The sequence below is a fragment of the Pan paniscus genome, chromosome 9 (genome assembly GCF_029289425.2).
Source record: "Pan paniscus chromosome 9, NHGRI_mPanPan1-v2.0_pri, whole genome shotgun sequence".
NCBI lineage: Eukaryota > Metazoa > Chordata > Mammalia > Primates > Hominidae > Pan > Pan paniscus.
In genome coordinates this window covers 50,925,174-50,938,609 of record NC_073258.2, presented here as the reverse complement: position 1 = coordinate 50,938,609, position 13,436 = coordinate 50,925,174, and positions in this window count along the sequence as shown.

The following is a 13,436-nucleotide window of genomic DNA, read 5'->3' as shown; positions in this document are numbered from 1 at the left end:
TGAGGACCGTGGTGAAAAAGGGAATATCTTCAGATAAAAACCAGACAGAAGATTTCTCAGAAACTTCTTTGGGATGCGTGCATTCATCTCACACAGTTGAAACTTTCTTTTGATCAGTTTGGAAACAGTCTTTTTGTAGAATCTGAAAAGGGATATTTCTGAGGGGTTTGAAGCCTATGGGGAAAAATGAAATATTTTCACATGAAAACTAGACAGAAGCTTTCTCAGTAACTTCCTTGTGATGTGTGCATTGATTTCACAGAGTTGAAACATTCCTTTGATTGAGCAGTTTGGAAAGCATCTTTTTGTAGAATCCGAAATTGGGCATTTCTGAGCAGTGTGAGGACTACTGTGAAAAACAAAGTATCTTCACCAACTGCAAAGGGATATTCAGAGTGCTTTGAGGCCTATGGTAAAAATGGAACTATCTTCTCATAAAACTAGACAGAAGCTTTATGAGGAAATTCTGTGTGATATGTGCATTCATCTCACAGAGTTGAACCTTTCTTTTGATTGAGCAGTTTGGAAGCTGTCTTTTTGTAGAATATGAAAAGGGATATATCTCAGTGATTTGAGGCCTGTGGTGAAAAAGGAAATATCTTCAAATTAAAACTAGACAGAAGATTTCTGAGAAACTTATTTGTGATGTGTGCATTAATCATACAGAGTTCAAACCTTCTTTTGATTGAGCAGCTTGGAAACAGTCTTTTTGAAGAATCTGCAAAGGGATATCTGTGGGTGCTTTGAGGCCTATGATGAAAAAGGAAATATCTTCAGATAAAAACCAGACAGAAGCTGTCTGAGAAACTCCTTTTTGATGCATATATTCATCTCACAGAGGTTAACCATTCTTTTGATTGGAGAAAAAGGGAATATCTTCACATAAAAACTAGAAAGAAGCTTGCTAAGTAACATCTTTGTGACATGTACATTCATCTAACAGAGTTGAACCTTTCTTTTCATTGAGCAGTTTGGAAACAGTCTTCCTGTAGAATATGCAAAGGGATATTTGGGAGTACTTTGAAGTCCACGTTGAAAAGGGAAATATCTTCACAACAAAACTATACAGAAGCTTTCTGAGAAACTTAATTGTTATGTGTGGATTCATCTCACAATGATGAAACTTTCTTTTGACTGAACAGCTTGGAAACAGTTTTTTTGTAGAATCTGCAAAGGGACATTTGGGAACCCTTTGAGGCCTACTGTGAAAAAGGAAAAATCTTCACACAAAAAATAAAGAGAAGCTTTCTGACAAACTTAGTTGTGATGTGTGCATTCATCTCACAGAATTGAAACTTCCTTTTTATTGAGAAGTTTGGAAACAGTCTTTTTGTAGAATCTGCAAAGGGACATTTGAGGTCACTTTGAGGCTTATGATGAAAAAGGAAATATCTTCACATAAAAACTAGACAGAAGCCTTCTGGGAAACTTCTTTGTCATTTGTGCATTCATCTCACAGACTTGAAAGTTTCATTTAATTGAGCAGTTTGGTAACAGTCTTTTTCTAGAATCTGCAAAGGGATATATCTCAGGGTATTGAGGCTTATGGTAAAAAAGGAAATATCCTCACATTAAAACTAGACAGAAGCTTTCTGAGAAACTTCTTTGTCATGCATGCATTCATCCTACAGAGCTGAAACTTTCTTTTGATTCAGCAGTTTGGAAACAGTCTTTTTCTAGAATCTCCAAGGGGATATTTCTGAGTGGTTTGAGGCCTATTGTTAAAAGGGAAATATCTTCACATAAAAACTAGACAGGATCTTTCTGAGAAACTTCTCTGTAATGAGTGCATTCATCTCAAAATTTGAACATTTCTTTTGATTGAGCAGTTTGGAAACAGTCTTATTCTAGAATGTGCAATGGATATTTTGGAGTGGTTTGAGGCCTTTGTTGAAAAAGTGAATATCTTCACATAAAAACTAGACCGAAGACTTCTGAGAAACTTGTTTGTGATGCGTGCATTCATCTAACAGAGTTGAAATATTCTTTTGATTGAGCAGTTTGGAAACAGACTTTTTGTAGAATCTGCAAAGGGATATTTGGGAGCCCTTTGAGGCCTACTATGTAAAAGGAAATATGTTCACACAAAAGCTAGACAGAAGCTTTCTGAGAAACTACTTTGTGATGCATGCATTCATCTCACAGAGTTGAAACTTTCTTTTGACTGAGCAGTTTGGAAACAGTCTTTTTGTAGAATCTGAAAGGGGATATTTGTAATCCCCTTGAGGCCATGCTGAAAAAGGGAATATTTTCACAAAAAAACTACACAGAAGCTTTCTGACAAACTTCTCTGTGATGTGTGCATTCATCTCACAGAGTTGAACCTTTGTTTTGATTGAGCAGTTTGGAAACAATCTTTTTATAGGACCTGCAAAGGGATCTTTCTGAGTGATTTGAGGCCTATGGGGAAAAAGGAAATATCTTCACATAAAAACTAGACAGAAGCTTTCTGAGAAACTTCTTTATGATGTGTGCATTCATCTCTCAGAGTTCAAACTTTCTTTTGATTGAGCAGTTTGGACACATTCTTTTTTTAGAATCTGCAAAGGAATATTTGCGAGCACTTTGAGGCCCATGGTGAAAAAGGAAATATCTTCACATAAAAACTACACAGAAGCTTTCTCAGAAACTTCTTCATGATGTGTGCATTCAACACACAGAGTTGAAACTTTCTTTTGATTGAGCAGTTTGGAAAGAGTCTTTTTGTAGAATCTGCAAAGGGATATTTGGGAGCCCTTTGAGGGCAATGGTGAAAAAGAAAATATGTTCACATAAAAACTAGGCCGGGCACGGTGGCTCACGCCTGTAATCCCAGGACTTTGGGAGGCTGAGGCGGGCGGATCACGAGGTCAGGAGATCGAGACCATCCCGGCTAACACAGTGAAACCCCGTCTCTACTAAAAATACAAAAAATTAGCCGGGCGTGGTAGCGGGTGCCTGTAGTCCCAGCTACTCGGGAGGCTGAGGCAGGAGAATGGCGTGAACCCAGGAGGCGGAGCTTGCAGTGAGCCGAGATCGCGCCACTGCACTCCAGCCTGGGTGACAGAGCGAGACTCCGTCTCAAAAAAAAAAAAAAAAAAAAACTAGACAGAAGCTTTCTGGGAAACTTCTTTGTGATGTGTGTATTCATCTCACAGAGATGAAAATTTCTTTTGATTGAGAAGCTAAGAAATAGTCTTTTTGTACAGTCTGCAAAGGGATATTTGGGAGTGATTTGAGGCCTGTGGTGAAAAAGAAAATATGTTCACATAAAAAGTAGACAGAATCTTTCTGACAAAATATTTGAGATGTGTGCATTCATCTCACAGAGTTGAACCTTTCTTTTGATTGAGCAGTTTGGAAACTCTCTCTTTGTAGAATCTGCAACGGTATATTTCTCAGTGGTTTGAGACCTATGGTGAAAAAGGAAATATCTTCATGTGAAAACTGGACAGAAGCATTTTGCAAAACTTCTTTGTGATATGTATATTGACCTTACAGAGTTGTACCTTTCTTTTCATTGAGCAGTTTGGATAGTTTCTTTTTGTAGAATCTGCAAAGGGATATTTGGGAGCCTTTCAAGGACTACGATGAAAAGAGCAATATCTTCACATAATAACTAGACAGAAGCTCTCTGAGAATCTTCTTTGGGATGTGTGCATTCATGTCATAGAGTTGAACCTTTCTTTTGATTGACCAGTTTTGAAACTGTATTTTTATAAAATCTGCAAAGGGATATTTGGAATCCGTTTGTGGACTACAGTGAAAAAGCAAATATCATCACATAAAAAATAGACAGAAGCTTTCTGAGAAACTTCTTTGTGATATCTGCATTCATCTCTCAGATTTGAACCTTCCTTTGATTGAGATCTTTGGAAACATTCTTTTTGAGGTATCTGCAAAGGGATATTTCTCAGCGGTTTGAGGCCTATGGTGAAAACATAAATATCTTTATATACAAACTAGACAGAGGCTTTTTGGGAGACTTCTTTGTGATACGTCTATTCACGTGACAGAGTTGTACCTTTCTTTTCATTGAGCAGTTTGGACAGATTCTTTTTGTAGGATCTGCAAAGGGATATTTGGGAGCCCTTCAAAGACTACAGTGAAAAGGGAAATATCTTCACATAAAACCAGACAGAAGCCCTCTGAGAAACTTCTTTGTGATGTGTTCATTCATGTCACAGAGTTGAACCTTTCTTTGGATTGACCAGTTTTGAAACTGTCTTTTTATAAAATCTGCAAAGGGATATTTGGAATCCGCTTGAGGCCTGTGGTGAAAAAGCAAATATCATCACATAAAAAAAAAGGCAGAATATTTCTGAGAAACTTCTTTGTGATATGTGCATTCATCTCTCTGATTTGAACCTTCCTTTGATTGAGCAGTTTGAAACTCTTTTTGAGGAATCTGCAAAGCGATATTTCTCAGCAGTTTGAGACCTATGGTGCAAAAGTAAATATCTTCATGTGAAAACTGGAGGGAAGATTTTGAGAAACTTCTTTGTGATGTGCATATTGACCTGACAGAGTTGTACCTTTCTTTTCATTGAGCAGTTTGCACAGATTCTTTTTGTAGAATCTGCAAAGGGATATTTTGGAGCCCTTCAAGGACTATGGTGAAAAGGGAAATATCTTCACATAAAAACTAGACAGAAGCTCTCTAAGAAACTTCTTTGAGATGTGTGCATTCATGTCACAGAGATGAACCTTTCTTTTGATTGACAGGTTTTGAAACTCTCTTTTTATAAAATCTGCAAAGGGATATTTGGAATCGGTTTGAGGCCTATGGTGAAAAAGGAAGTATCATCACATAAAAACTAGACAGAAGTTTTCTGAGAAACTTCTTTGTGATACGTGCATTCGTCTCTCAGATTTGCACCTTCCTTTGATTGAGCAGTTTGGAAAGATTCTTTTTGAGGAATCTGCAAAGGGATATTTGGGAGCCCTTTGAGGACTATGGTGAAGAAGGAAATATCTTCACATAAAAACTAGACAGAAGCTTTCTCAGAAACACCTTTGAGACGTGTGCATTCATCTCACAGAGTTGAACATTTCTTTTGATTGAGCAGTTTGGAATCAGTCTTTTTCTCGAATCTGCAAAGGAATATTTTGGAGCCCTTCGAGACATATTTTGAAAAAGGAATTATCTTCACATAAAAACTAGACAGAAATTTTCTGATAAACTTTTTTTTGATGTGTGCATTCACCTCACAGAGCTGAAACTTTCTTTTGATTGAGCAGTTTGGAAGCAGTCTTTTTCTACAATCTGCAAAGTGATATTTGTGGGTGATGTCAGGCCTATGCTGAAAAAGGAAATGTCTTCACATAAAAGCCAGACAGAAGTTTTCTGAGGAACTTCTTTGTGATGTGTGCTTTCATCTCCCAGAGCTGAACCATTCTTTTCATTGAGCAGTTTGGAAACCGTTTTGTGTGGAATCTACAAAAGGATATTTCTCAGTGATTTGAGGCCAATGGAGACAAAGGAAATATCTTCAAATGAAAACTAGACAGAAGCTTTCAGAGAAACTTCTTTGTGATGGGTGCATTCATCCAACAGAGTTGAACCTTTCTTTTGATTGAGCAGTTTGTAAACTGTCTTTTAGTAGAATCTGCAAAGGGATATCTGGGATCCCTTTGTGGCCAAAGGTGAAAAAGGGAATATCTTCACATAAAAACTAGACAGAAGCTATCTGAGAAATGTCTTTGTGATGTGTGCATTCATCTCACAGAGTTGAACCTTTCTTTTTTTTGAGCAGTTTGGAAAATGTCTTTTGTAGAATCTGCAAATGGATATTTGAGAGCCCTTCAAGGCATATTTTGAAAAAGTAATTATCTTCACATAAAAGCTAGACCGAAATTTTCTGAGAAACTTTTTTTTGATGTGTGCATTCATCTCACAGAGCTGAAAATTTCTTTTGATTGAGCAGTTTGGAAACAGTCTTTTTCTAGAATCTTCAAAATGATATTTGTGGGTGCTTTCAGGCCTATGCCAAAAAAGGAAATATGTTCACATAAAAACTAGATAGAACTTATCTGAGGAAATCTTTTGATTTGAGCTTTCATCTCACAGAGCTGAGCCATTGTTTTGATTGAGAAGTTTGGAAACCGTTTTTTGTAGAATCTGAAAAGGGATATTTCTGAGCGATTTGAGGCCAACGGAGAAAAAAAGGTCTTCAAATGAAAACTAGACAGAAGCATTCTGAGACTTTAAACCAACAAAGATCAAAAGAGACAAAGAAGGCCATTACATAATGGTAAAGGGATCAACTCAAGAAGAAGAGCTAATTATCCTAAATATATATGCACCCAATACAGGGGCACCAATTCATAAAGGGAGTCCTTAGTGACCTACAAAGAGACTTAGACTACCACACAATAATAATGGGAGACTTTAACACCCCACTGTCAACATTAGACAGATCAGTGTGACAGAAAGTTAACAAGGATACCCAGGAATTGAACTCAGCTCTGCACCAAGAAGACCTAATAGACATCTACAGAAATCTCCACCCCAAATCAACAGAATATACATATTTTTCCGCACCACAACACACCGATTCCAAAATTGACCACATAGCTGGAAATAAAGCTCTCCTCAGCAAATGTAAAAGAACAGAAATTATAACAAACTGTCTTTCAGACGACAGTGCCATCAAACTAGAACTCAGGACCAAGAAACTCACTCAAAACCACTCAACTACATGGAAACTGAATAACCTGCTCCTGAATGACTACTGGGTATATAACGAAATGAAGGCAGAAATAAAGATGTTCTTTGAAACCAATGAGAACAAAGACACAACATACCAGAATCTCTGGGACACATTCAAAGCAGTGCCCACAAGAGAAAGCAGGAAAGATCCAAAATTGACACCCTAACATCACAATTAAAAGAACTAGAGAAGCAAGAGCAAACACATTCAAAAGCTAGCAGAAGACAAGAAATAACTGAAATCAGAGCAGAACTGAAGGAAATAGAGACACCAAAAACCCTTCAAAAAATTAATGAATCCAGTAGCCGGATTCTTGAAAGGATCAATAAAATTGACAGACTGCTAGCAAGAAAAATAAAGTAGAAAAGAGAGAAGAATCAAATAGACGCAATAAAAAATGTTAAAGGGGATATCACCACTGATCCCACAGAAAAAAAAACTACCATCAGAGAATACTACAAACACCTCTATGCATATAAACTAGAAAATCTAGAAGAAATGGATAAATTCCTTGACACATAAAACCTCCCAATACTAAACCAGGAAGAAGTTGAGTCTCTGAATAGACCAATAACAGAATCTGAAATTGTGGCAATAATCAACAGCTTACCAACCAAAAAGAGTCCAGGACCAGATTGATTCACAGCCGAATTCCACCAGAGGTAAAAGAGGAACTCGTACCATTCCTTCTAAAACTATTCCAATCAATAGAAAAAGAGGGAATCCTCCCTAACTCATTTTATGAGGCCAGCATCATCCTGATACCAAAGCCTGGCAGAGACACAACGAAAAAAGAGAATTTTAGACTAATACCCTTGATGAACATTGATGCAAAAATCCTCAATAAAATACCGGCAAACCGAATCCAGCACCACATCAAAAAGCTTATCCACCATGAACAGGTGGGCTTCATCCCTGGGATGCAAGGCTGGTTCAACATATGCAAATCAATAAACATAATCCAGCATATAAACAGAACCAATGACAAAAAACACACGATTATCTCAACAGATGCAGAAAAGGCCTTTGAGAAAATTCAACAACCTTCATGATAAAAACTCCCCATAAATTAGGTATTGATGAGATGCATCTCAAAATAATAAGAGCTATCTATGACAAACCCACAGCCAATATCATACTGAATGGGCAAAAACTGGAAGCATTCCCTTTGAAAACGGGCACAAGACAGGGATGCCCTCTCTCACCACTCCTATTCAACATAGTGTTGGAAGTTCTGGCCAGGGCAGTTAGGCAGGAGAAGGAAATAAAGGGTATTCAATTAGGAAAAGAGGAAGTCAAATTGTCCCTGTTTGCAGACGACATGATTGTATCTCTAGAAAACCCATTGTCTCAGCCCAAAATCTCCTTAAGCTGATAAGCAACTTCAGCAAAGTCTCAGGATACAAAATCAATGTACAAAAATCACAAGCATTCTTATACACCAGCAACAGACAAACAGAGAGCCAAATCATGAGTGAACTCCCATTCACAATTGCTTCAAAGAGAATAAAATACCTAGGAATCCAACTTAGAAGGGATGTGAAGGTCCTCTTCAAGGAGAACTACAAACCACTGCTCAAGGAAATAAAAGAGGATACAAATAAATGGAAGAACATTCCATGCTCATGGGTAGAAAGAATCAATATCGTGAAAATGGCCATACTGCCCAAGGTAATTTACAGATTCAATGCCATCCCCATCAAGCTACCAATGATTTTCTTCACAGAATTGGAAAAAACTACTTTAAAGTTCATATGGAACCAAAAAAGAGCCCGCATCGCCAAGTCAATCCTAAGCCAAAAGAACAAAGCTGGAGGCATCACACTACCTGACTTCAAACTATACTACAAGGCTACAGTAACCAAAACAGCATCATACTGGTACCAAAACAGAGATATAGATCAATGGAACAGAACAGAGCCCTCAGAAATAATGCCGCATATCTACAACTATCTGATCTTTGACAAACCTGACAAAAACAAGCAATGGGGAAAGGATTCCCTATTTAATAAATGGTGCTGGGAAAACTGGCTAGCCATAAGTAGAAAGCTGAAACTGAATCCCTTCCTTACATTTTATATAAAAATAAATTCAAGATGGATTAAAGACTTAAACGTTAGACCTAAAACCATAAAAACCCTAGAAGAAAACCTAGGCATTACCATTCAGAGCATAGGTATGGGCAAGGACTTCATGTCTAAAACACTAAAAGCAATGGCAACAAAAGCCAAAATTGACAAATGGGATCTAATTAAACTAAAGAGATTCTGCACAGCAAAAGAAACTACCATCAGAGTGAACAGGCAACCTACAAAATGGGAGAAAATTTTCGCAACCTACTCATCTGACAAAGGGCTAATATCCAGAATCTACAATGAACTCAAACAAATTTAAAAGAAAAAAACAAAAAACCCCATCAAGAAGTGGATGAAGGACACGAACAGACACTTCTCAAAAGAAGACATTTATGCAGCCAAAAAACACATGAAAAAATGCTCATCATCACTGGCCATCAGAGAAATGCAAATTAATACCACAATGAGATACCATCTCACACCAGTTAGAATGGCCATCAGAGAAATGCAAATCAAAACCACAATGGGATACCATCTCACACTAGTTAGAATGGCCATCATTAAAAAGTCAGGAAACAACAGGTGCTGGAGAGGATGTGGAGAAATAGGAACACTTTGACATTGTTGGTGGGACTGTAAACTAGTTCAACCATTGTGAAGTCAGTGTGGCGATTCCTCAGGGATCTGGAACTGGAAATACCATTTGACCCAGCCATCCCATTACTGGGTATATACCCAAAGGACTATAAATCATGCTGCTATAAAGACACATGCACACGTATGTTTATTGTGGCATTATTCACAGTAGCAAAGACTTGGAACCAACCCAAATGTCCAACAATGATAGACTGGATTAAGAAAATGTGGCACATATACACCATGGAATACTATGCAGCCATAAAAAATGATGAGTTCATGTCCTTTGTAGGGACATGGATGAAATTGGAAATCATCATTCTCAGTAAACTATCGCAAGAACCAAAAACCAAACACCGCATATTCTCACTCATTGGTAGGAATTGAACAATGAGATCACATGGACACAGGAAGGGGAATATCACACTCTGGGGACTGTTGTGGGGAGGGATAGCATTGGGAGATATACCTAATGCTAGATGACGAGTTAGTGGGTGGAGCGCACCAGCATGGCACATGTATACATATGTAACTAACCTGCACAATGTGCACATGTACCCTAGAACTTAAAGTATAATTAAAAAAAAAAAAACTAGTCAGAAGCTTTCTGAGAAACTTCTTTGTGATATTTGCATTCAACACATGGAGGTAAAACTTTCTTTTGATTGAGCAGTTTGGAAACAGTCCTTTGATAGAATCTGCAAAGGGATATTTCTGAGCTGTTTGAGGCCTATGTTGAAAAAGGTAATATCTCCATCTAAAAACTAGACAGAATCTTTCTGAGAAACTCCTTTGGTACGTGTACATTCATCTCACAAAGTTTAAACTTTCTTTTGATTTAGCAGTTTGGAAACAGTCTTTTGTAGAAACAGCAAAGGGATAATTTTGAGCAGTTTCAGGCCTATGGTGAAAAAGGATATAACTTCACATAAAAACTATTCAGAAGCTTTCTGAGACACTTTTTTTGTGACATGTGCATTCATGTCATAGAGCTGAAACTTTTTTTTGAATCAGCAGTTTGGAAACAGTCTTTTTATGGAATCCACAAGGAGACATTTGTGAGTGGTTTGAGGCCTATGGTGAAAAAGGAAATATCTTCACATAAAAACCAGACAGAAGATTTCTAGGAAACTTATTTTTGATGTGTGCATTCATCTCACAGACATGAACCCTTCTTTTGATTGAGCAGTTTGGAAACCTTCCTCTTGTGGCATCTGCAAGGTGATATTTGTGAGGTCTTTGTGGCCTATGGTGAAAAAGGAAATATCTTCCCATAAAACTAGACAGAAGCATTCTGAGAAACCTCTTTGTGATGTGTGCATTCATCTCACAGAGTTGAACCTTTCTTTTGGTTGACCAGTTTGGAAACCGTCCTTTTGTGGTATCTGCAAACGGATATTTCTCAGGCCTTAGAGCCCTATTGTGAAAAAGGAAATATCTTCACATAGAAGCCAGACAGAAGCTTTCTGAGAAACTTCCTTGTGATGTGTGCATTCATCTCACAGAGTTGAAACTTTCTTTTGATTGAGCAGTTTGGAAACAGTCTCTTGGAGAAACTGCAAAGGGCTATTTGTGTGCAGTTTTAGGCCTTTGGTGAAAAAGGATATATCTTCACATAAAAACTAGACAGAAGCTTTCTTAGAAACTTCTTTGTGATGTATGCATTCATCTCACACAGTTGAAACTTTCTTTGGATTGAGCAACTTGGAAACAGTTTTTTTGTAGCATCTGCAGAGGGATATTTGTGAGCGCTTTGAGGACTATGTTTGAAAAGTTTATATCTTCACATTAAAACTAGACAGAACGGTCTGAGGCATATGGTGAAAAAGTAAATATCTTCATAAAAAACCTAGACAGAAACTTTCTGAGAAGCTTCCTTGTGGTGTGTGCCTTCATCACACAGAGTTGGACATTTGTTTGATTGAACAGTTTGGAAACCATCTTTTTGTAGAATCTGCAAAGTGATATTTGTGATCCCTTTGAGGGCTATGGTGTAAAAGGAGATATCTTCAAATAAAAACTAGACAGAAGCTTTCTGAGAAACTTCCCTGTGATGTGTGCATTCATCTCACAGAGCTGAACCTTTCTTTTGATTGAGCAGTTTGGAAACTGTCTTTTTGTAGAATCTGCAAAGGGATACTTTTGAGCCCTTTGAGGCTTATCGTGAAAATGGAAATATCTTCACATAAAAACGAGACAGATGCTTTCTGAGAAACTTCTTCTTGTTGAGTGCACTCATCTCACAGAGTTAACCCTTTCTTTTCTTTGACCAGTTTGGAAACGTCTTTTTGTGGAAACTGCAAAGGGATATTTGTGAGTGGTTTAAGTCTTGTGGTGAAAAAGGAAATATCTTCATATGAAAACAAGACAGAAGCTTTCTGAGAAACTTCCTTTTTATGTGTGCATTCATCTCACAGGGTTGAACCTTTCTTTTGATTGAGCAGTTTTGAAACAGTCTTTTTGTGGAATCTGCAAAGGGATATTTTTGTGAATTTTGAGGCCTATGGTGAAAAAGTAAATATCTTTGCATAAAAACTAGATGGAAGTTTTCTGAGAAACTTCTTTTTGCTGTGTGCATACATCTCAAAGAGCTGAACATTTCTTTTGATTGAGCAGTTTGGAAACAGTCTCTTTGTAGAATCTGCAAGGGGATATTTGTGAGTGGTTTGAGGCCTCCAGTGAAAAAGGAAATATCTTCAAAGAGAAACTAGACAGAAGCTTTCTGTGAAAATTCTTTGTGATGTGTGCATTGATCTTACACAGTTGAACCTTTCTTTTGATTGAGTTGTTTAGAAGCAGTCTTTTTGTAGAGTCTGCTAAGGGATATATATGAGAGCTTTGAGTCCTATGGTGAAAAAGGAAATATCTTCACATAAAAACTAGACAGAACCTTTCTGAGAAACTTCTTTGTGATGTCTACATTCATCTCACAGAGCTGAACTTTCTTTTGATTGAGAAGTTTGGAAACCGTCTTTTTGTAGTGTCTGTAAGGGGATATTTGTGAGCACTTTGATGCCTATGTTTAAAAAGGAAATATCTTCACATAAAAACTAGACAGAAGCTTTCTGAGTATCTTCTTTGTGATGTGTGATTGCATCTCACAGAGCTGAACCTTTCTTTTGATTGAGCAGTTTGGAAACCGTCTTTTTGTAAAATCTGCAAAGGGATATTTGTGAGCACTTTCAGGCCTATGGTGAAGAAGGAAATCTCTTCACATTAAAACTAGACAGAAGCTTTCTGAGAAACTTCTTTGTGATGTGTGCATTCATCTCACAGATTTGAACTTTCTTCTGATTGAGCAGTTTGGAATCAGTCTTTTTGTAGAATCTGAAAAGGGATATTTCTGAGCCCTTTGAGGCCTATGGTGAAAAACGAAATATCTTCACAATAAAACCAGACAGAAGGTTTCTGAGAAACTGCTTTGTGATGTGTGCATTCATCTCATAGATGTAAACGACTCTTTTCATTGAGCAGATTGGAAACTCTGTTCTTGTAGAATCTGCAAAGGTATATTTTTGAGAGCTTTGAGGCCTATGGTGAAAAAGAAAATATCTTCATATAAAAATAAGACAGAATCTTTTTGAGAAACTTCTTTGTGATGTGTGCATTCATCTCACAGAGTTGAACCTTTCTTTTGATTGAGCAGTTTGGAATCAGTCTTTTTGTAGAATCTGCAAAGGGATATTTGTGAGCCCTTTGAGGCCTATGGTGAAAACGGAAATATCTTCACAATAAAACCAGACAGAAGGTTTCTGAGAAACTGCTTTGTGATGTGTGCATTCATTTCACAGAGTTGAATGATTCTCTTGATTTAGCAGTTTAGAAAGAGTCTTTTTGTAGAATCTGCAAAGGGATATTTGTGAGTGCTTTGAGGTTTACAGTGAAAAGGGAAATATCTTCACATAAAAACTAGACAGAAGCTTTCTGAGAAATTTCTTTGTGATGTGTGCATTCATCTCACAGTGCTGAACCATTCTTTTGAATGAGCAGATTGTAAACAGTCTTTTTGTAGAATCTGCAAAGTGATAACTGG